Source organism: Terrapene carolina, unplaced genomic scaffold (genome assembly GCF_002925995.2).
Source record: "Terrapene carolina triunguis isolate 2854851 unplaced genomic scaffold, T_m_triunguis-2.0 Scaffold141, whole genome shotgun sequence".
Taxonomy (NCBI): Eukaryota; Metazoa; Chordata; order Testudines; family Emydidae; genus Terrapene; species Terrapene triunguis.
This window is the reverse complement of record NW_020664492.1, coordinates 3,703,333-3,728,409: the sequence shown is the minus strand read 5'-3', so window position 1 is coordinate 3,728,409 and position 25,077 is coordinate 3,703,333. Positions and strand designations below refer to the sequence as shown.

The window sequence follows — 25,077 nt, the reverse complement described above, 5'->3', positions numbered from 1 at the left end:
CAGGAGAGCTTCTCCCGTCAACATAGCTACCACCTCTCACGGAGGTGGAGTAACTAAGCCGACAGGACAGCTCTCCCCTGTCGGCTTAGAGCAGGGGTTCTCAAACTGGGGGTCGGGAGGACCCCTCAGGGGGTCGTGAGGTTATTACATGGGGGGGTCGCAAGCTGTCAGCCTCCACCCCAAACCCCGCTTTGCCTCCAGCATTTATAATGGTGTTAAATATATAAACAAGTGTTTTTAATGTATAAGGGGGGTCGTACTCAGAGGCTTGCTATGTGAAAGGGGTCACCAGTACAACAGTTTGAGAACCACAGGCTTAGAGTGTCTTCAAAGTGCTACAGCTGTAGTGTAACCTGCCCTGAGCCTCCATTTAGAACACGATAGCCATTCTATACTAACAATCCATTCTAAGGGCACTGCTTGTCAAGGTGTTAAATTAGGAAAAAGGTGAAAATCTAAGGTTCTTGATAAATACATGCACCTTAAGTATATCCTTCTTAAGTATGCACTCCTGAAGTATATCCTGAAGTTTAGTCAATCAAGAGACCACATTTCATAGCAATTAGCTATGAAGCTCAAATTCACCCCGTTCTTCAGGATTTTTCTTCATATTATCGTTTTTACAGGGTCAGCTGACAGATCCAGATTTTTCCTTAACAAACATAAACCAGTTAAACTAAAGCAGTTTTCCATGGATCCAGGACATCATAATCCTAATTCAATATAAAAGAGTTCAGCAGTTTAGGGAGATCAAGCAAGGCACAGAAAGTCAGTAGTAGCTGAGCAAGGGAAGTCCATTTTTCCTTTCAGTAAAAAGGTTCAAGTGGTGTACGGCCAAAAATATGGGCTGTTACAAAGAGAAATATTTTCATGAAAAAAATGTAAATAAATATTCCGTTTCAGAGTTGGAAAACTAAATGGCATTGTACTAGTTAATGAGAACCAAAAGGAGAGGTCGTAACCAGTTACATTCTGTTTATCTGATAATCATATGTCACTCTCCAGCCTCTGCTGCTCTAACAATAACTTCAGTCTCAACACCTGTTAGTTTTCTCCTCCCACTCCCATCTGCATGTAATTTTCCCCATTGGGTCCTTTGCACTGAACACCTTCACTATCCCAGTTAGTCAATTCATCAATATCTCACTCTCTCTTAAAAATCCACTTAGCCCATGAGGCCCACAAGAACTGAATTATCATTTAAACAGAAACACAAACTATGTCATATCCTGACCTTTGATTCCCTAGTATGTCCCACCTTCCATGGGTCTATATATTAGACCATAAGCTCTTCAGGGCAAGGACTGTTTGTGTACTGTAAAAGAGCTATACGCATTTTCAGAACTAACTGACTTCTAATAGAAAACTGTAAATCCTGTTTCATTATCCAGCGGAATCAAATGCAAAAGTAAATAAGCAGGGCAATTAGAGAAAACTAAATTTTACTTTCAAACTTTGTTATAACAGTGTATGGTGTTAACACAGGTGAGGTCATTTCCTCTCTCCAAAAGTAGTTATCTGAACAGTTTTACTTTTTTAACATGTGCAAGGGTTGTAAGGACCATGAATATCTAATGTGTAAAGATGTAGTTGAAGCACTAAGCTTAAATAGGGATGGTATAAGAACAGTATTAGAAAAATGTTGCAATTTAATACAGTACACAAAACTGTTTTATTTCAATAAGTTACACAGACCTTCTTGGAGGACAGAAAGCACCTTGCACCACAGGTATTTTTCACCATGGCAAATAGGTATACTCTTCAGGCTTGCAGATGTCACACTAATATAATTTTCAATATTTTCTTTCATTGGTGATACAAAATATTCCTGTATAAATAATGTGAATTGAGCAAAGGTTTTTCTGCTATCCACGGTACCTATTCATGGAAAAGACTTTGGTGTCAAAGTTAATTTGGAACCCAGTGTGTATAAGTAGCTCAGATTATTCATTGCATTATCTTGTACTTCATAGATAAAATTAATTCACTGTAGTCTGCCGCCCAATCACTCAGTTTTATTAGTTTCTTAAATTCCTCACAATCCTCTCTAAATTTGATTACCCTAAAAACTGTGTCATCTGCAAGTTTTTCACCCTGTTTGATAAATGCTAATATATGATATAATCACTATAGCTTGCAGCATAAGCAGAAAAGGGAAAATTTAAGGTCAGACTTTCAACCTTAATTCGGAATTTCCTCACTTCTGATTGATTCCTTAACCCCGATGTTGCAGTACTGCCAGGTTTTTATTCTTTAGTTTTGGTTTTGTGATTTATTTTGAAAGTGAATAAACTATATTTTGTATTAATATATTTTATTTACAGCCATTATTTAAATACTGTATATATTCAGCATTGCTGAAAAGTTCGTTTGGGGTGCTTATTCCCTATTTCTAGGACACTGATCATCCTGAGAAGCACTCACTCAGTCACATATCAGTTTCCATGCAGTATTTACTAACTCAGGAGAAAAATGCTACTAAATAATATTGTTACTTACCCTGGTCTCACCAGAAGCCTGTTTTATTAGCCAGTGTTCTGTGTCCCATAGAAAGATTGAGCTGTCCTGATTTTAAGTGGGAAACATTTTAAATTAAAACACTAATTGGCACTGTGATCCTATCCCCCACCCCACCCCACCCCCCGGCTGGGACCATCTGACATCTGAAATTTACATTCAACATATGCCCATGGCTGATTGGGGACATTTGAAATTCAGACAAAATATAAAGCGCAAAGCACAAATATCAAACAAGGCTTCATCATGGTGTTACCTCCAGCCCAGCATGTCCCATTTTGGCAGGAGCAACTCCACTATAAATTTTTCATCATTTTGTTTTTGCTACTTCAACATGTTTCATTACATTACCGGTATTTTTAAGTGCTCAAAATACCCATCCTATAGCAACTAAGTACTTCTAAATGTAGCATTTTACAAGTTAATTTTCCAGGCAATGACTACGTAGGAGATCAATTTTTTTAAAAAAAATTTAGTCTGCTGATCAAGTCTATTGTTTCATGAGAGAAGAAAAAACCCAACTTCCTTAACAAGTATGTTACAATTCATTTTTCCAGATCTTGGTTCCCACCACAACTCAACCAGAATCTCCTGGTTCTGCAACTGTACATGTGCTATTATGCCCCTCTCCCAACCTCCTGGCTGCGGTGACAGAGATATAGCTCCATTATTCTGCCCCTCCCTCAGCTTTCTGACTGCTGCAAATTTATCTGTTAGCTACCCTTCCACTCAACCTCCATTTTCAAGTCCTTTTCCCAGTGTCTGCCTCTGCTGTTTGTAGTTTACCCAACCAGCCACAAAGTAAAGTAGACCATCTTTTTCAGGTTCAGTACTACTCACATGCTTTTGAACAGCATGAGTGAACACTGACATACACTGGTTAATTTTTACTCTGCTGTTGTATGGGAAAGCTTCAAGTAACTGCTCAGGCTCTGAAGCTACCTACAGACTGACAAAGACAGCAATTCATCGGTTACACTCAGGAACGTTTTCTTTGCAACAAGAGGGAATAGTGGGGTTTTTGTTGGGGGTTTTTGGGTGTGGAGGTTTGCTTTCATTAAATAAAAGCTCTCACCTGTAAAAGCTCGCTGTTCCCTCTGGGCAACTGGGTTACACAAGTATTTAGGGATTTGGAATAGAGACTCTGTTACCAGTGATGAAGCACAGGAAGAAACCTATCTAGCTTGACTCTCAGGGTATGTCTACATGATAATTAAACACCTGCAGCTGGCCCAGGTCAGCTGACTCCTGCACACAGGGTTCGGGCTGTGGGGCTGTAAAACCATTGTGTAGACATCTGGGCACAGGCTGGAGCCTGAGATCTGGGACCTAGCAAGGGAGTAGAGTCCCAGAGCCTGGGCTTCAGCCCAAGCCTAAACGTCTACACAGCAATTAAGCCCAAGTCAGTTGACCCATCCCAGCTGCAGCCATGTTGCAGGTCTTTTATTCCAGTGCAGAAATATCCCCAGAGCCCAGGAGGAGACTGCAGGACTTGCAGTAAAAAAAAAAAAAAAAAAAAAAATGTCAAGTGAGCACATTTGAAACAAAAACAGAAAAAAATGAGAAAAAATATGGAAGCCCAAAATATCAATTTTAAAGGACTTTTTAGGCTAGAACTGTATTAGAATATAATCCATGTAAATTTGAAAAATATTTGTGTATCCTGACAACTTTACAATGTCCAGATTATTTGGATTTCTACAGCAGTGATTTATGGAGAAATTTTTATAAGGATGTGCTGTTGCAGCTGAAGTACTGCAACATAGGTGATGAATGTCCGCATTTAACCTTTGATTCAGAATAGTCTGGCATCTGGAAAACAAGTTTCAAATCATATTTTGAGATAGTAATTGATGGTTCCTAAAACCCTGAAAGAAATGCCATAGCAATTTTCTCATTTGAAAAACTAAAGCTACTCTGTACACCACTCATATAGACTACGTTGAGTCTTTACGTGTACGTCAGTCACAGCAAATTTGATTTTGTAAAAATGTTAGCATGTGAAGGAAGCCCTGCTAGACTCAAAAATCCATGCTTCAGCAGAACTTCACTACTTTCTAGTAGACTTGACCTTTCCATTTAATGTTGCCATGCAGCTCTTGTATGTTAAGCTTTCAATGATAGTTTTCATTGTCTGTTGATCACAAATTCCCCTCCATAGCACAGCGTGGAGAAGTGGTGTACAGAAGATTCATAGATTTAACTTTTTTAAAACCTGAAGGGACCATTATGACCATCTAGTCTGACCTCCTGCAAAACACAGGCTTAGAACTACATGAAGTGATTCATGCATTGATCACAGTAACTGTAGTTTAAGAAATTAATCCAACCTAGATTTGAAGACTTGATTTACATTGGCTTTTTACAGCACCCAGTATATATATAAAAATAAAAATTACTGTTTGGGACTGTATTCTGTTTGAAAGAAAAATATAATCACAGCATGATCGCTAGCTCCTAGGCAACCACTAATTTTAGATTAGTGCTCAGCTCATCTTTATTAGGACGTCACCCAAGTTGAAGTCCCACATGATAAACACAATTTTTCTTTCTGTGTGTTACAGACTGATACTTAAGGAGCCATTTGCCCTGTTGTCCATTCTGATTTTAGTGGCCTACAAGAGATCCCCGCTAGTACCCCACCTTGGCTTTATCAGTTAGAATACTGAGCCATAAGATCCTGTGCTTCCAAGTTATTGATAACTCTAACAGATTATGGTAGCTTTCAAACAGACCACCATCCACTGTCCTTTTACCAACTCTATCCTTGCTAAGTAGGTCGGGATGTTAAAAGCACAGGCATTCTCCCATCAGGTTTCAGTAATGCCAACTATGTCAATTTTTTTTCGCCACGAGACCATTCCAAATTCCTCCCATTTGATAATAAGGCTTCTAAATCACTGGAGCACCATTTAAATACCAGCATGATAGGCATCTTAAATAAATTCCTCAGACTTGATACATTTCAGTTTACAGTAGCTTTCAATTTACAGTTCTCCAGGTAATTTTCAATCCATGTGACAATATCCATATTCAATGCAAATTTAATTCATTTCCTTGGATTTTTGAGTCATTACTCAGTGCTTTACTAATATGCTCTATTCATCTATTGATTTAGTAATTAGACAAGAAAAATAATAACTGATTGACATTAGAAACCCAAGCTGTTCATTGCTAATAGTGTCATTATCCTTCAGGCATGCACTCACTATCTCAATATTGGTTCCATTATTGTATTATTTCTAAATATTATCAATAAAATTCAGTATGGGTCTAAATTTCAGAGGTGTTCAGCAACCACAGCTCCAACTAAAGTAACAGGATTTGTGGATACTCAAAATCTCGGGGGGGCGAGGGGGAAGAGAATCAGACCCCAAGGTTATGTTCACACTACCCCACAGTTCAGACTATAGGGTGCAAGAATAGTGGTGCGTACCAAAGTGCCGAGCTGTAACTCCACTGGGTGAACCTCTTCAAACAGGACTATGTAACAAAGTAAGAATCTTTTAGTTTATGCCCTCAGCATCCATGCGGGGGGAGTTAATGCAGCACTTTGGTGCATACTACTATTCACACCACCATAGTCTGAACTGTGGGACAGTGTAGACAAGCCCTAAATTTATAGTGTACTTAAAAAAAAAAAGTTTTCAATGCAACATCACAATTCCAATAATCACATAGACAAGTAAAGCTTGACTTAAGTTAGAGCCTCAACATTTAAATTTAGCTTTGAAAATTACTACAGGCTGATTGTCCTCTGGACAGGCATACACAATAACTCCATGTAAGACAACTCTTGACAGATACAGATGAGCATTTACAAGGGTAACAAGTAACCATGCTCGTCATTTCAACCTTGACAACCAGCATGACGACATCATTAAGATTAAGCTTCCAAAACATTTAACACTTGATTCTGCAGAAAACACAATTATGCTAGATGTTTTGAAAATAGATCACTTTTTTCCCCTTTTACAAATACATGGTGATGCCAGACATATGCTTGTTTTCAAAACAACAACTGTTAAGAAGGAAGAATGCTCCTTCTGAGGTTCTTGCCAAAAATAACATTCTATGGTTTTGTGAAATATGACAGCAGGCAGCTTACTAAACTCAGAGTAATGAGGAGGAGGGCAGTTGCATTTGGCATAGTATCCCATGTTTTACACCCCTTTCCCTCATTTTTAAGATTTGCATTGAGCATCTTTTGGGATCAATTGGGGGGGGGGGGGTAAGAACATACCTTGCATTGCTCTCCAGCAAGCATTTCCAGAAGACCAAAAATCCCCACAGTGTGTCAAATAGTCTAGAGGAAACCACATAAAACAGAAGCGTGTCATGATGGCTTTTTGCACAGCACGGGGGGCATAGGGGAGAAAGAAGTAGGTTGAAAAGTGAAGTAAAAGAGTTCGGAAAAACTAGGGAAAGAAAGAGAAAGACTGAGGTGTGAGGAACAAAAAAAAAAACAACCCACAAAACCCACGTGAAGAGAAGAGACAGATACCACACACACAAAGAGAAATTAACAGCTTCATTTTAAGTTGTAGGACACAGGGGGAGAAGGGATTGTATCAGGGCTTTTCAGCTTCCAAAAGCAATATAAACAAAAACAACAACTACCACCGTAAGACGTTTTTAATTCACCATCACCACCACCTCTTTTCAGCAAGGTGGGGTAGTAATCCCAATAAAAATTGAAATAAGCCCATCAAACTTTTAATTTCTGTGCATTTTTTAAGTAAAATCACCACAAAGTAAAGAAGTCAACATTTCAAAACACTCCACTTCATCCACAAATATTTCTTGCAACAAATTCACTGCTCAAAAACTAAAGTGCTTTGAGAACTACTGCTGAAAAGCACTATATAAGAACTAGGTACACTTAGTAATAAAAGACAAAATACCTGGTTAATTTGAAGCTTTTTTGCATAAGTAGTAATACCATGAAACATTTATATTAACCCAAATATGGAATTTTAGTTAAGATTTCTCTATACCATACAAGAGGATAGAATTATAAATCCAAAACAGCAAAACATGCCCATTACCATCCCTGTCACAAAACCTCCTGAAGATTGCAGATCCTGCTATGGCAGCAGGGCAGCTTATTGAGCAGAAAGGTCAGACTGCTGAGAAAGGACCACAGGGCTCCTTGAAGGCAGACTTGTGCAGGAGATACAGACCCCAAGTACACTCAGTGAAGTCTTTAGGATGGAAATGAAGTAATTTTATTAAAAAAAAATCCTCTTTTTCATGGGTATTATTACAACATGCAAGATATTTTAGATAATTTAAAAAAATGAAATAAAATAAAACTGAAGTTCCTGCCCCAAAGATTTTATAATAGTATTTCAGATGCAACTAAACAAGCAAGAGCAATACTGGATTCTCTGACAAAACTGTCAATTAGGTTGCTAAATGTGATAGTTGGCATACCTCTACTGGATGGATGCTCCTGCATTTAGTTTATGCTGGCCCAAGCTTTACTCCACATAAGTGGAATGATGGAGCAGAACAGGATGACGTCTTCCTCACACACCTATCTACAATGTGTAAGAGGGGGGAGGGGGAATGCATGATCATGGGGGACTTCAATTTGACTGACATATGCTGGACATCTCATGCTGCCAGTGTTAAAACATCCTTGGAATTTCCAAACATTATAGATGACAATTACCTAACTCAATAAATCTGGCAGCCAACACAGAGGAATTCTATATTAGACCTTGTCCTAACAGACAAAGGAAGAACTGATTACAGATCTAAAACTTAATGCTAGTTTAAGTACAAGTGACCATGACTTGATCACATTTATAATGTGGAAGAAGAATAAAGTCCAGTAATATATATACTTGGAGCTTTAATAGGGTCAATTTCACTAAGCTGAAAACAATTACAAGCTAAATCAGCTGCGAAAAAGAATTTAATCAGAAAAATTTGAATGATAATTGGCAATCATTTACAAACACCTTACCAGATGCCCAAAAAGCCACAATCAAGGAAGAAGGCTGTGCTGATTAAAAACCAACTTGGTTTAGAGGGCACATGAAGGCTGCTCTAAAAACCAAATTATATATACATACATGTGTGGGTTTTTTTTATTTTTTATATATACACCTCTACCCCGATATAACACGAATTTGGATATAACGCGGTAAAGCAGCGCTCTGGGGATGAGGGGCGCTGCGCGCTCCGGCGGATCAAAGCAAGTTCAATATAATGCAGTTTCACCTGTAACGCGGTAAGATTTTTTGGCTCCCGAGGACAGCGTTATATCAGGGTAGAGGTGTATATAAAAAACACATGGAAGAAAAAGGAAGTTGCAAGTAATGAACATAAATCAGAAGTTAGGAATTATAGAAAATAAAAAGAGGAACCACGGGACACAATGAGAACTCTACAGCCAGCAGAGTTAAAGACAATAAGGAGGTTTTTTCCCCATATATTAGGAACAAAAAGAATCCTGACAACGGTATTGGTCTACTACTAGCAGGAAATGGCAGAATTATCAATAATGATGCAGAAAAGGCAGAAGTGTTCAATAAATATTTCTGTTCCGTATTTGGGGAAACAAAAACAGATGATATAGTCTCATCATATGGTGATCACACTCTTTCCATTCCACTAGTATCTCTGGAAGATCACTCCTGGGGGAATTCTACACCACTGTGTGTGTGCAGAATTCATGTCCCCTGCAGATTTCTTTGCTTCCCCACAGAAAACAACAGGGAAGCAAAGGGAAGCCGCAAGAGCGTTCAAGCGCCCCTCCCCAGCAGCACAGATGTGTCATTTCAGGAGCCCGGAGCAGCCGGTGGAGAGGTAAATCAATGCAGGGAGGCTGGGGATGTCCCTGCCAATGGTTTCTACCCTGTGCTAGGCTCAGCTGCTAGTCCCGGCTTGGGGAGGACAGGACAGGACTGCAAGGAGTGGCTGGGGCCAAATCAGACCCATTCCCACCCCCAGAAACCTCCCGGTGGCAGGAAGCTCCAATCTCTCCCAGCTTCCTGCCCCCATTTTTCCTCTGCCCCAGGGGAGGGGTCAGTGTATGGAGAGCTGCTCCCTCATCTACCCAACCACTATGCATCCAGACCCCTCCCGCCATACCCAGATGCTCCCCACAGAGCCTCACCCACCCTGCACCCAGACACCCCACAGAGCCATCTGCACCCAGATTTCCCCACACAGAACCCTCTCACCACACACCTGGATACCCCCAAACACACCCACGCTAAGCTCCTCCACACTTGGATCCTGCCAGGGTGAGCCTGCTTTCCCCACACATGGATTGGGAGCCAGAGCTGGGCATACGGGTAAGACTGTCGCTCTTACTTACTATCTTGGTGCGCTTGTTGTGGAGGGGCAGGGCCCCAGGTGTTTCTGAGCAAACCCAGACCTTGCGCTGCATCAGACCGTGTTCTGGGGGGAGAGGAAGGCTGCAGGGTGATCTCTCCACCTCCATGTAGCCAGTGGCCTGTGCTCCCCACTGCCATGCTGGAGCCTCCACATTTATCGACAAGTAAAATATGTAGAATTTTAAAATATTATGTGCAGATTTAGTGGGGGGGGGGTGTTATTTTTTGGCACAGAATTCCCTCAGGAGTAGAAGTTAAACAGAAGCTACTAAAGTTAGAAATTTTTAAAATCAGCAGATCAGATAACTTGCATCCAAGAGAGTTTTAAAAGAGCTGGATGAAGAGAACTGATTCAGAGTGATCTAGACTGGTAAACTGGGTGCAAGCAAAAAATATGCGTTTCAATGCAGCCAAGTGTAAATGTATGCATCTGGGAACAAAGAACATAGGCCATATGTACATGAGGGGGGACTCTATCCTGGCAAACACTGACACTGAAAAAGATTTGGTGGTTGTGGTGGATAAACAGCTGAACATGAGCTCCTACTGTGACCAAAAGGGCTACTGCAATCCTTGGATGCATCAACAGGGGAACCTCGAGTAGGAGTAGAGAGGTTATTTTACCTCTGTATTTGGCACTGGTGCTGGAATACCACATCCAGTTCTGGAGCCCACAATTCAAGACAGATGTTGGTAAGTTGAAGAGGGTTCAGAGAGGAGCCACAGGAATGATTAAAGGGTCAGAAAACATGATAATGAGACTCAAGGAGCACAATTTGTTTAGCTTAACAAAGAGAAGTTTAAGGGGTGACTTGATTACAGTCTATAAATATCTACATGGGGAATAAATATTTGATAATGGGCTCTTCAATCTAACAGAGAAAAGGTATAACATGAACCAAAGGCTGACAATTTAAGCTAGATACATTTACACCTTATTTCCAGACTGAATTTAACAATGAATAATTAGCCATTGGAATAATTTACTGTGGCAGATTCTCCGTCATTAACAATTTTAAATCAAGATTGCATATTTTTTCTAAAAGATGTACTCTAGGAATTATTTGGGGAAAGTCCTATGTCCTGTGCTATAGAGGTCAGACTGGATGATAACAATGGTCCCTTCTGGGCTTAGAATCTATCAATCTATGAAGAGGGTTTCCAAATGGTCTTTGAAGTTTCTAGGCACAGTAAATTTTCCACATCCTCCCTTGTAGCTCACCATTCCCTGCCAGTCATTAATTTGCTCCTCAGTCAAGAGATGACAGAGCAGGTCCAGGACACAGGTGGATGGTTATTCCAGGCCTCAGGAGGGAAACTTCTCTCCTCCCCTTATTTCCACTGAAGAAACTCAAGCAAATAAACATCTTCCAATGCCATCACAGCATGAAATAATGTTAGGAGCATCACTAGTATTGTTCTGGTATTCCAGGCCTCCCTCACTACTCACTCATGCTCTTTAAGCCCTTTTTTGGTAGGGGATGGGGGGGTGGGTTAATAAATGTAAAACACTTGCCTTTGTTAGGATGGACAGGAACCTTGGAATCCACCAGCTACAAAGTGGAGAATTTCAGTTATGGAAGGAATTACATGCCCTTGAGACAGAAGTTGCAACTTTTGCATTGCTCTGATGAGGAAAAAAGTTAAAGAGAAGAAATTTTTCCTTTTTTTTTTTTAACCTTAGGCAGAAAAGTTATGTACTATCGCTGTGCTTTATAGGCACATATTGCCCAAGTGCAACCCAGCCCCCAGAAGGCCACTGGACCATCAGTCCACAGTCCAGAACATCAGAAGCAGAAGGAAAAGGACTTTAATAAGTTGCCAGGCGAATACCACATCCTCCCACGTGCTCAGAATGGACAAAAAAAGTTTGCCCTAAATACACCACTGAAGTCTGGAAGGAGCAGTGTAGTAAAGCCGTATATCCCATTAATAAAAATCCAGGCACTTTGGCAGAAGGTTCAAGCTTCTGAAAGACATGCTGGAGCAGGAATGGCAATCCCTGGCTGAAGCTGAGAGGATGCTGCAGAGGGTGGGAGGGTGGCCAAGTACATTGCCCATAACTGTGCCATGAGAGAGCAGGACTGTCCGCAGCAGCGTGAGATGCATGCTGGGCATCATGATCAGCAAGTACCAGAACAACATACCACCTGCTGTTATGAACTCCCCTCCAGGCTATCATGACCTGCAGCCAGTTACTTCTGGGTGAGGTGGTTAACCAGTCCCTAGATGGAAATGACCATGAGCAGCTTTACCCAACGCACTCCACCTCTTGCAGGCACAGAGGAGTGATGATAGGTACCCTAACCATATGCACTTCCCATGCATGTGATACTGTACTGTACGCCTTGCAGCTACCACGTTTATGTGCATAGCACCTTGTTAAGACAGCTGGATTGCTAATATTATTCACTTTGATTACATTCTCTTTGTTCAATCCCTTTGAAAGACTACTTGGACAGCAACAAAGAGGGAGAGGAACTTCCCAACAGATACTTTATTGCACAATCATCTTCACAATACATGCACAGGTTGTTTTCCTATATAGGTACACTGAGCAGATTACTGCTCTATATCAATCTAATTTTCCCATTCCTCCATTTCTCCCTCCAAGCCTACATCTAACACCAGTTAGAGCACATTCTGGCTGCTTGCAGGAAGTCTGTAAAGAAGCACAATTATCTCCCCAGACTGGGCCAAAGTATCCCCTTCCAAAGTAAGCCCGCCCAGAACACAACATACTCCCATTGACATGAATGGCATTATAGACGCCACGGCAGTCAACCAGTTCTGTAGGCAGCACCATCTGGCATTCAGTCGGCTACAATCATATTGCACAGGGTGTGACTGAACCTTCTTCTGCCAGGTGCTCTTATGTCAAGGTACAGCTTAATGAGCCAAGGCAGTAGAGAGTAGACTGGGTCTCTCAAAAAACAGTGGGCACAGACACCCCACTGACATCCATTTTAATTGTAAATTCCCGTTTGTCCCAATTCAAAAAGGCCTGATCTTCAGAATACCCTGGTATCATGCACTTTGCCATGAACCCCACAAAATTATACTGAATAGCCCTCTGTAGTCCATCAAAACCTGCAAAACAATGGAGTAGTACCCTTTGCAGTTGACAATCATAGGCACCCTTGGGGGGGAAGGGGAAGGAGAGGAGAGTAAGAGGGGATGGAGGGCAAATAATGGGCATGTGTGCCATCAATGGCTCCAGCACAGGTCAGAAAGTCCATGCATTCAAAGCCTGCTACTATATGTCAAGGATATTAGTAATCTTAACTACCCAATGGTGAACCAGTTATTTCTGTCTTGCAGACCTCTCTATCACCACAGCACGGACTGTCTACTTGCCAATACCAAAGTGATTAGTCATTGACTTGTAACTGTCTGAGGTAGTCAACTTCCAGATGGGAAAAGCTTCTGAACTGACATGTGTGTCCTGGCACCAAATGGCTGGGAAAAGCTCATTGCACAGTTCCAAGAAGGTGCCTTTCCTCACGTGGAAATTCTGGGTCCACTGCTGTTCTTAGTCCAAAACTACCAGTCTGAATAGGGCAGAGGTCCACAAAATGGAACGTTCGGGGGGGCACAGCAGGGCCTGAGCCAGCCCCCATAAGGGGCAGGAAAGGAGTGCCACCCCGTTCCCAGCTGGGGCCCTGCCACTGGCCCCACCTCCAGAGGGCTGCGGCCCCAGCCTCAGCCCCCTTAACCCTGTCCATGTCCGCCAGCCTCTTCTGGAGCCACAATCCTACTCCCAGCCCCGGCTCCAGGGGGAGGGGTGTGACCCTGAAAAGTTTGGGGACCACTGGAATAGGGACATGGCACAGCTCTAAAAGCCTGCATTACTTGTCTCCAGTGGCTTCCAACCAGAATGCAGACCACAAACACAAGCAGAAGATGTGGACTTTAATAAGTTGCCAGGCAAATACCACGTCCACCCATGTGCCCAGGATGGACAAAAAAAAGTTTCCCCTAAATACATCACTGAAGTCTGGAAGGAGCAGCTTGGAACAGTGCAATGTTTCAAAACCAAGGGATATGGTCCCAGGAAGGAAGCACCTCCACTCAAGTCAGTACTGGGACAGTGTGCATTCAGTAACTCCAGGATGGCTCGAGTTACCCTTTGCAATGTGGCTGCGCTTACTCAAACTAGAAATACTCCACTCGAGCTAGTCGAGTATACAAACTCAGGCTAACAATGCAGTGAAGTAAAGCCCTATATCCCATTAATAAAAATCCAATCCATCGAGTCTCCTCTTCTTGCTTTCTTTGTCAACAGAAATTTTTAGGGGTGGGGCAGTTTGTTTAAATAGCTGAAAATGAAAATGTGGCACAACCACATGAAATGATTTTGAAATGTATATGGCCCAAGAGCAATTTGAGTATTGCATGTGCTCATAGCTGAGCCAGGCAAGAGACACACGACAATGCTGTCAAACAATGACTCATAACTTCTAGATACAAGGAAGAACAGATCGAAGAAGACAGTTACAAGGTAGAAAAGTAAAAAACTAGATATTGAAAAGAATATAGAAACATTTTACTTTACACAACTTTAAGTTTAGCAGTCCATTAAATTATAAGTTACAATTGTCTGAAATATTTTACCCACTGAAGCAACAAGTAACAGAAGAATACAAGATGAATAAGATTAGAGAAAAACTATTTTTCAGTTTCTTTACATTGTGCATTTGATATCACTTCCACTGTTTTCCATGCACACTCCCATGGAGTTCCCCCTTTATGTGGATCCTTTCGGTAAGCAAGCAGAGGAGAGAAAACATTTTAAAAAACAAGAAAATGCAATTGTAAAACAAGAACTGACAGACGACTCAGCTGAAAATATTGTTTTTACTCTTTTTTTAAAAAAAGCATATGTCCACACACAAAACATATTAGAAATGATTGTTTGGTTGACCTAACTATTCTCAACTCTGCCCTATAATGATACCATGAAGGGGGGGGAAATATGTAGCTATCTTTAAAAATCAGTTTCATAAGCTGTGAGATCACAAACATTGATATACATAAATCACAATTGCAGATTTAGTTCTGCCAATTTGTGTGTAAACACCATCTAAGCTGGGATCACTCGGGGGAAAACAACCAAAAAAAAGTCTGATTCAGGATGCTATATTTCTTAAAGGATTTATTTTTGAAAAAATAACTGCAATTTATACAGGTTTACTTCTACATTCTGAGAAAACTCATTCTATATTCAAAGAGTAGGTTGCTGCAATTTTGGGGAGCAAACTATTTTTCACACAAAGTGACTGAACCCCTACTTTGAGTGCAAAACTCAACTGAACCTTAACTATAGAGCTGAGAGTGCGCCTCCATAATATTAATTACATTTTCAGTTGATAATCTCTCTTTAAAGGCAATAAGCTGAAAATAAACATTTTTGAAATACTTACACATTCTTTATACAAAAAAAATTAAAAATAAGCAAAACATAAGGCACGTGTTGTATGCACTTTCTCTATATATTTCAGTCACTGCCAAATAATGTCAAAGTGTCTATCTGGATGTGGACAGAGAGGAAAAATTACTTTGACAGATCCAGATTTGATACATGGGGTTGTGTGTCATTTACGCATTCCAGGAAAGAGCAGGAACCTATAATACCTAAAGGAGAAATAAGTTTTGCAACATTATAAAAAGTAACCAGTAAGGTGGAACAAAACAAAACAAAAGAAACAGCCCTCAAGTCAGATACACAGCTTGATCTGTAACACAGATCACAAAAAGTTGGACTTACTACACTGGTTGCTTTTTCATTACTAATGTAGTTACTGTAGTAGTATAACCCAGACTGTTTTTGAATTTTTGCCTGCTAGTTGATGCATCCAAGCCAACTAGAGCATATCACCAAGTCACAAAAAGATAGCCACCACTCATTTGCTAACATAATCTACTCCTGGGGGAATTCTGCGCCAAAAAATTAAAAATTCAGCACACTTAAAATTCTGCAAAATTCTCCATATTTTATTTGTCAAAATAACACACCAGTTTCAATTATTTTTGGTCATTTATTACAGACATACTTGCTGACAGGTATTTTGAAACAATACAGACAACAAAAAAGATTCAGGAAATGTTTTTTTGACATTTGACACTTTTTAGATTCCTTACTAGGCGTAATAATACAGAGCTCTGAGTAATAATTCATTTAAACTACAATACAGAACCATATTTCCCGCATCCTTCAGAAGCAGTACAAAGGAATCAGGGGTAACGGAGGAGCTGAGGGAGAGGGAAGTAAATTGCTGGGAAGGAGCCTGGGTGTGAACTTGGAAGGTTGTTGGGTATGGGTGAGAAAAGTATGGAACATTTTTTTGGGGGGCGAGGGGGGAAGAAGCGATTGTTAGGGAGCTACACCCATACAGACCCTGGCAGACCCCTAGCCTCTCCCATTCAGTCAGGCACATCTGCCGGTCCCCATGTGTTCATTCACCCCCATCCACGTGTCCCTCCACCACCCCCTCCTCCATCCCCATGTGTCTGTGACCCCCACCCAGCCACTCCCCTATCCCTATGTGTCCCTGTACCCCCTGCCCCTGTCCTCATGTGTCTGTGCCCCCACCCAGTCACCCCGTCCCTATGTAGCTCTGCACACACACACACACACCCATCACCATGTGGTCCTGCACTACCTCCCCCTGTGGCCCTGTGTCTCCACTCCCATTCAGCCCTGCCCCAGTCTGTCCTCCCCCACTAGCCCTTATGAGCCTGTCTGACCCTCCAGCACCCTACCCTATCAGTCTCCCCAGGGCCGTCCTTACCCATACGCAAAGTACGCAGCTGCGTGGGGTACATTTTCTGGTGTCCTGCACAGCTGCGTGCTGCTCCAGCCCCTGCTCTGCCCCTTCCCCATGGCCCCTGCTTCACCCCGCCTCTTCCCACCCCTGCTCTGCCTCAGCACTCACCGGCGGCGGGAAGTGCAGCGACCCGGCCCCAGCCGCGCCACTGGTGAGTGCTGCGGGGTGGTTCCCCCTGTCCTCCAAGCCAGCCCCACCCCCCCGGCAGAGGCCTGGGGCCCCACACACAGCCCCAAGGGGGGGCTGCATAGGGCCCCAGAATAGCTAGGGATGGCCCTGGGTCTCCCCATAGCCCCGTCTCCTGACCTGGCCCGCTGCAAAGAAGGCAGGCTCTTTCTCTTCCCTCGCTGGGGGAGGGAGCTGCTGCTTTGTTCTAGCACCACAGCGCCCTCTTGTGGGCAAAATGCGGAACTGCAGAAGTTATTTTCTGCTGATGTCTTTGCACCACAGCGCCCTATGGTGGGCAAAAGGCGGAACTGCAGCAACATTTTGGCAGAAGCTTTTTTCTGCGCAAAAACTAAAAATATGCGGGGCTCATTAATTATGCGCACAGCAGTGTAGAATTCCCCCAAGAGCAATAATCTAAGAAAATGTGTGTTCTAAGAAACTGAGAGAAGGTCTCTTGAATTAGGACAAGGAACCTGGACTGATGTAGACAAGCTATAAAAGCCAGTCTGCACTTTCTTATAACCTGATGAGAAGGAAGTGATGGGGGGGGGGGGGACAAGAAAGATGTCCCATCCATCCAAATGCCCATTCTTCTATTTCTTCTTAGGCACAACCACCTCAGGTAGATCCAAGCAGTATTCAGATCCTACAGAAAATTCTCCTGCTCTACTCAAAAGAGGTGAAATCTTGTCTGTTTCCAAAGGATTAAAGAATGACCACTCTAGATTGAGGACACCTTGAAAAGAGAACTCTGATCTGGTCTCCGAGTCCCTGACATGGACTCCTTCATAAATAACGCCATTAGCCTGTGGCTCATTTGTCACTGACACTTTGGTGTAAATGCCACAAAGGGTACATTCCCTTTTAAATAATCCCCTTCTGCAAGAAATTTAAGATGTGTTTTGCAATGGGTAAAACACCTGTTTGGCAATAGGCACTTTAGTGGGGCAAAATATTAAGGAGGAGGAACCTCTCAAATTCTGTTCTCAGAACTCACCATTACAGGAGTTATATCCAAGAGCAATGGGGGCAGGGGGGGAGAACACTAACAATTATTAAGGTTAATATAGAAAAGAACTGTAGACCATAACCTCCAAAGTTGGCAAACAGACAGTAACTGAGGGACAGTTAGGGGTCAGGTTTTTCATACCCTCCCCATTCCAGAACACTGGATCAGAAACCTTATCTACACTGATTTTTTTCCTAATCTCCCATGGTTGCTATAGCTCCATCAGGGTTGCAATGGTGTAGACCAGTTACTGGCATTTTTACTGTTATGAACAGGTCTAGATGACAGTGACCTAATACAATTGTGGGAGGTTACAAAAAAAACCACAATGTAGACTCAACCCAAGGGATATTATGAATGAATGTCCACCAACAGTTTTTCTACTCTAAATGATTCTACAGTTCACGTTAAGACACAATACACCTACAGTGAGGATCTGAAGAAGGTAATGTCATGAAGGAAAACTTTCAGCTACTATCCAGTTAGATGGAAGTTCATTTTATATGGATACATAGAGGAAAACGACTATATTAAGTGCAAATGTCATTCTTTGGGCAACCTTTAGGAATTTTGTTACGTACTTGCACTGTGGAGAAATGCACATAAGTCATACTAAAACTCTGTTCATGATGTATTAATAGAAGTTATGAGAGTTGGCACAGCATGGATTACTTTTTTTTAAATCAACAGTGATGTCTGCAGAGTAAGAACTCAGAACAGATGTCAATGATACTTTCTGCATCTGTACATACGCTCTCTCTCCCAATTACCAGCATTTGTTTCAGATGCCACATCATATTTAACAAGTTAAAAAAATCTCCAAATATCTGAAGAATCAGTATTAATCTACAAACTATAAAGAAACTATTTGTATGCTGCCCAGCTCCAAGACAAAATGTGAAGCTAATGCTTAGCCAATTTCATACAAAGCCCATTCTGAAGCATCAGCATTTTGTTGAAGTTCTTTCAGATAGTTCAATGTAGAATTAAGATCCTAGCAAACACAAAAAACTCCACAGGCTTGTAAAGAAAGTTGTTCCCCTACATAGGACTATCAGTACTCACAAAAAAGCCACTAAATTTTTTAAAACAATTACTTTGGCAATATGTAAATTACATATCTTGTGTTTTAGGCTTAATAGTTCCACGTGTGTCATTGTGCTAAAACTTAAATGATTTGACCTAAAATAGTTACTTAGTAAGCAATCCTTAATATCTTGCCACCTTAATATATAAATTTAAAACATCAAAGATTGTTACTTTTCCAAGTTATGCCTAGTCAAATAAGTCCAATAAAGATCATCATAAATATGCAGAAAGAAAAGTGTTTTCAATATGTGTTGCCTAGAATTGTTGCTGGACTTAACACAGCTATTCTTAACCCTATATAAACATTCAAATTATTCCAAGACCCTTATTCTGATACTACACACATCTATTACAATGAGTGGGAGCTGATATACATTATACACACACACACACACACACACACACATCAGTAGAGACGAGTCCCCAAAGTATTGAGAAAGCTAAAAACTTCCATGAAGTAGAAATTAAAGATTTTTGAAAAAGCTGAATCTAGACCAGGGATCGGCAACCTCTGGCACGCGGCCCGCCAGGGTAAGCACCCTGGCAGGCCGGGCCAGTTTGTTTACCTGCAGCGTCCGCAGGTTCAGCCGATTGTGGCTCCCACTGGCTGCGGTTTGCCACTCCAGGCCAATGGGGGCTGCGGGAAGTGGCACGGGCCGAGGGATGTGCTGGCTGCCACTTCCCGCCACCCCCATTAGCCTGGAGCGGCGAACCATGGCCAGTGGGAGCCGCAATCGGCTGAACCTGCGGACGCAGCAGGTAAACAAACCGGCACAGCACGGCCAGCCAGGGTGCTTACCCTTGCAGGCCACGTGTCCAAAGTTGCCGATCCCTGATCGAGACCTTTACCAGGTATGACTACATACAAAATACTAAGTTTAAGTAACATTACGTTTATTTTAAAGCCAGTCTGATTTGTGAAATGGGTAAAATTAAGTATGGTGTGTCAGTTTAAGGGTTTACTGACAAGCTTTGGGATTTATTGTTTGGTAGGATTTCAAAGGAGAACACATTCGGTTAACATTTATCTATTTAAAATAGTTAGCACTTTAATATAACTTTAATTAATAGTCTGAAGAAATCATTTGCAGAATTATCCCGTTTCCTCTGCAAGAATGTCACATATCACAACCGTTATAACAGCAAACAACTTAAAAGAGCCATTCCATAGACTTTCATTTTGATCTTTAACTTACTGTCTTGACAGTTGACACTAGCAATAAAAAAAACAGTTTCTTGTGCTCTGAGAAATCAAATATCAATTTTTCTGTTAAAAATAAGCTACTGTGCTACCAGTGACAATAATCACACTATGGGTTGGTTTCCAAATTATAAATTTGGCAGTTTCTAATGAAGATGTGAAAAAAAATAATCTGTGCACAAATTAAAAAAAATAGTTAAGCAAGTGGATGTGATGCAGTTTCAGACAATATTTTCATTAATGCTTCCACGCATCCACTCAGTTTTCTAGGGATAATAAGTGGAAGGATGGCTACAACACTGAGCTAAGGGTTTGTCTACAGTGGGGTAATACACACTACAAGGATGCGATTTCTAAAGCACACTAACATGTTATACATTAACTGGTTCGAGACCCTGCTGATGCACCCTAAATGTTTCCTAGCGTGCTTTGACATACTACGTTAAAAGGCAGTAGGGAACTTTTAGTGTGCACCAGCAGGGTCTACTAGACCAGTTAATGTGCAACATGGTGTGATTTCTCAAATGCACTCCCATTGCCACTTTGTGTGGATAAGGCTAAGACTCAGGGTCCTGCTTTGAGCAGGGGGTTGGATTAGATGACCTCCTGAGGTCTCTTCCAACCCTAATCTTCTATGATTCTATGATATCTGGGTTCAATTCCTAGCACTGTCACAGGCTCTGTGTGATTATGGGTGCACTTTCTATGCTTCAGTTCCCTGTCTGTAAAATGGGGGTAACAATATTCCACTTCTACCACTTTTTGTTCCCCCCTACCCTATTTAGATTGTAAATTCTTCTGGGGCAGGGACTGTCTCTTGCTCTGTTTGTCCAGTTCCTCACACAATGGGGCCCTCCAAGCACCAGCACAATATATATAAAGATAAACAAAAGCAATTGTCTGGAAAACGCACATTCATATACACTTCTACCCCGATATAACGCGGCCCGATATAACATGAATTCAGCTATAACGCGGTAAAGCAGCGCTCCGGGGAGGCGGGGCTGCGCACTCCAGCGGATCAAAGCAAGTTCGATATAATGCGGTTTCACCTATAACACAGTAAGATTTTTTGGCTCCTGAGGACAGCGGTATATCGGGGTAGAGGTGTACTGATCTCTCTAAACACAGAGAATGTATCCAGATCCCTAAACTTAAGACTACTAGTAGATGTCAGAAATATCAATTAAAACAATGAGCCCCAGATTTCCTACTTCTCATGAAGGATGTCCTGCTGGCATTGAGAGGATCAACAGAGATCAACGTCATTGTAGCAAAGCATGCTGAATACCCAAAATATAATATATTACTGGCATAAGTGGCGTAACTCACCACTTACAATAGCTGTGAATTGGCTGCACAGGATATTGAACTATGTTCACTCTGTTCATACCAGTGGTGCTACCATTTTCAAAAACTTGACGGGCACTATATTGTGAAATATGGATTAATGTAGCCTGTTAAAAAACAAACAAAACTGAAGTACTATGCAACCTGTTTCAGCATACAGCACAGTGGTACGTAGACACCAAGCAGAGAGACTACTGCAAGAGCAGAGTACTAGCCAGCAGAACTGCAAAAACACTTCTTGCCCACCCCTTCCCACAAGCAGGAGAGGGAGATTTGAGAAAGCATACTGTGGGAGGATTTAGAACCAACACAGAGATCTGACTGCATGCACTACACAACTTTTTTTTAAATCCCTACCAGTAGCTCAGGGAATCAGGGCACACGCTATCCTACACCCATTAACTTAAATTGGAGCAAGATCAGGCTCTCAGAGCAGAAGCCCTAAACTTCAAAGGGAAGATTTTCAAAGACACAGGCAACAATTAGGCACCTAACTCTCACTGTCAATGGCAATTAGGTGCCTAACTACCATTAGCGCCTTCGAAAATCTCCTCAAAAGAGTCTATTCTACTGAGGTACTTACACTGTCCTCCTAAACATAGCATGAGTGTCATCCAGAAGTGTATTAAGCAACATGACTAGCATCTGCCACATGCAGTTCTTCCTTCTTTCTCCCCGTAATGGAAAATTGTGTGAGGATTCTGTATTATTTAATAGATGAACACCATGCTTACATGTATCATGTGTTTATATTAATAAAGGCAAGGTTGAGCAAGAGTGCTTTGCACTTGGAGCAGAAGGTGGTAAATAAAGTTTGCGGTGAGTCTCAGATGCTGGATGATTTCATTCTGCAGTTCTGGAACCACCCTACAAGAAAGCCACATGTCCTGCACAGAAAAGTCTATCTTTGGGGTAGACAATCCTATTGTGCCTGAGAAGCAGGGCTGTTGACAGTAGCCCTTATCCATAGTATCTTATGCATGTGCTTCAGAGCTTGTAGGATCACAAAATTGTTTTAAAAAAATAAAATCAGAGGAATCACAATGCAATTATATTTGGAAGCCAACCTTACGCAACATACGAACAAGAAAAATGTAATCAAAAGGCTATTTTATTAAATCAACTATAATTTTTCAGTGCAGAACTGAAATACTACTTACACAACACTTCTACCCAGAAATCTTATAGCTATGTCCAACATTGTTGTAGTTAAGTATTAGCCACATTTCACAGATGGAGAAACTGAGGCACAGAGAATATGTCTATACTACAGTGGGATCAAGCTGCCCAGTGCAGTAGACAAACTTGCACTAATGGGGCTTGAGATACCATGCTAAAAATAGCAGCATGGATGTTCTGGTCCAGTGGTAGCTCGGGCTCTCAAGCCCACCCGACCCCAGAGGTGTGCGCTCAGGTAGCTAGTCTAAGGGCAAGTCTACGCTACGACGCTACATCAGCCCAGCTGCACCGATGCAACTGCTCAGCTGCAGCACATCTGGTGAAGACTAGCTATGCTGACAGGACAGCGCTCTCCCATCAGCATAATTACTCCATCTCTGAAGAGGCGGACGCTATGTCAGCAGGAGAGCATCTTGATGGGAGAGCACCTCCCACCTACATAGCAACAGTATGGACAGCACTTAAGTCGATGTAACTTGCAGCACTCGGGGCAGGGTGTCTCTTTCACACCCATAAGTGTAGACCAGCCCCAAGTCTCAGTAGGAGCCAGCCACAAAGTCCACACTGCTATTTTTAGAAATAAACATTCAACTTTAAAAAAAAAAGTCACAACTTCTGTGAAAGTTTTTAAACTACTTTTGTTACAAGTAACACCTACTACTACTACATGTGAAAAATGAGAGGAAAGAATTCCTCTATTTTTTCAGTTTATTTTGTGCATTTGACAACACTGGGTATATTGAGTTCACAGCTCTCCTGCATGGTCTATTTGTCTCCTAGATTTTTGAATAGATCTTTCACACAGCAAGGCACAAAGAGAAAAGTATTTTTTAAAAGGAAAATGCAACTGCAAAACCACAAAAGCTGACAGAAGGAATATTTAAACTTTTTTTAAATTGCCTAGATTTAGAGACATCAGTGTGCCTTTAAGGGACAAATTAGATTCCTGTTAAGTATTGCCACTAACTTCAAAGGAGCATAAGTAAATAAGCCAAAGACATATAATAAGCTGGTGGTAGAGATAGAAATCAGAAGCCAAACTAGCCTTTTGTACTCTAGCCACTAAACCACACTTCCTCCCACACAAAAAAGAAACAGGTTTCTAAAAACCAACTGCTCAGATAAAGCCACAGGTCGCTTTTGAGAAGTCTGGAGGGGCAGTTTAGGGACATCTCAAATGCGCATTTTAGGAAACAAAACCTATTTCAGAACTCAGAAATAACGAGTGTGAGGGGAGCCAGGGGGCAATGGGCAGCACCTCCGGGGGGGCAGATTCACGAGCGCTGGCCGCAGTGAGGGGCACCGGCACGGCGTGTGGCAGATGCCTGGGAGGCGTTCAGCGCGCGAGAGTGGCCGAGATGGGGACGGAGGAGGATGGGGGGTTACACTATTATCCCCCCCCCCCCGCCCTTCCTTGAGCAGGGCGGGCTCACGGCCACTCTGGAACCGCGGGGCGCAGCGAAGCGTTTGGCCGGGGTCCCGCTTTCCCCCAGCCGGAGCCCGGGATCCAGCTCCGCTCTCCCCACAGCCCTCGCCCCTCAGCGGGGAGGCGGGGGCGCCCCTCACAGCCCCACCCGCTCCGGGAGGAAGGGAGGAAGGGAGGGGTGTGGGGCCGGCAGGGGGATGAGGGGGATTAGCTCCCCGGGCTGGCGGGGCGGGACCAAACCGCCGCCCCTTGCGAGTCTACCTCGGCGGCAGCTGGTCGCTCACGGGGGGAGAGGGGGGTCGGGACAACCCCCAGTACCCGCCGCGAAAGATGCGCGTTCTGGGTCGCCGGGCCCCCACCCCCGGCCGGGGCGCGCGCCACCCGCACTCACCTCGCGCCGCCCCTCATCCGCCTCCGTAGGCAGCCGCTGTGCGTACGACTTCTCTCGGCTTGCCCCGTGTCCGAGACCCCCACCACTGGCGGCCCGCCCCAAGACACGCCCACTCACCCACAAGCCGAGGGGGCGGGGCAAGGTCCACCAATGGGACTCAGACTTCGCGCGCACACAAAATGATTGGCGTGCGCGGATGGCCAATGGGGAAGCCGGAGGCGGGGGGAGAGAGGCGGCCTGTCACTCAACTGGCCCCAGCAGGGAGCCCTGAGTGACCTGCGTGGGGAGTGGACCCCGTGGGAGGGGGGAGGAGGACTCCTTTCCCTCGGCTCCCCGCACCGCGCACAAAGGCGGGCGCCCCTACGGGGTCCCAGCACGGTCCGTTCTTCTCCCCACGCACACAGTTAGCAGCCCCCCCTCCCCGCACAGTTACCAGGACTTCTCACCACCACACACACAGCAGCCTCCCAGTGGCCAGAGTCACCCCACACACACAGTTACCTGCTCCCCCAGTGGCCGGAGCTGCTCCCACTCACACACATAAAGTTACCAGCCCCGCACCCCCGGT

General features: G+C 42.9%; 1 protein-coding gene across 1 annotated transcript in view; it reads right to left on the bottom strand.

The window, feature by feature from the left end:
- Nucleotides 1-24,581, bottom strand: part of LOC113406844 (wiskott-Aldrich syndrome protein family member 3-like) — a 163,099-nt gene extending 138,518 nt beyond the window's left edge. The window contains exon 1 of the mRNA XM_026653633.1: nucleotides 24,510-24,581. The gene's annotated coding sequence lies outside the window, so the exon portion shown is untranslated. The remainder of the gene's footprint in view (nucleotides 1-24,509) is intronic.
- Between the last annotated feature and the right edge of the window lie 496 nt (nucleotides 24,582-25,077).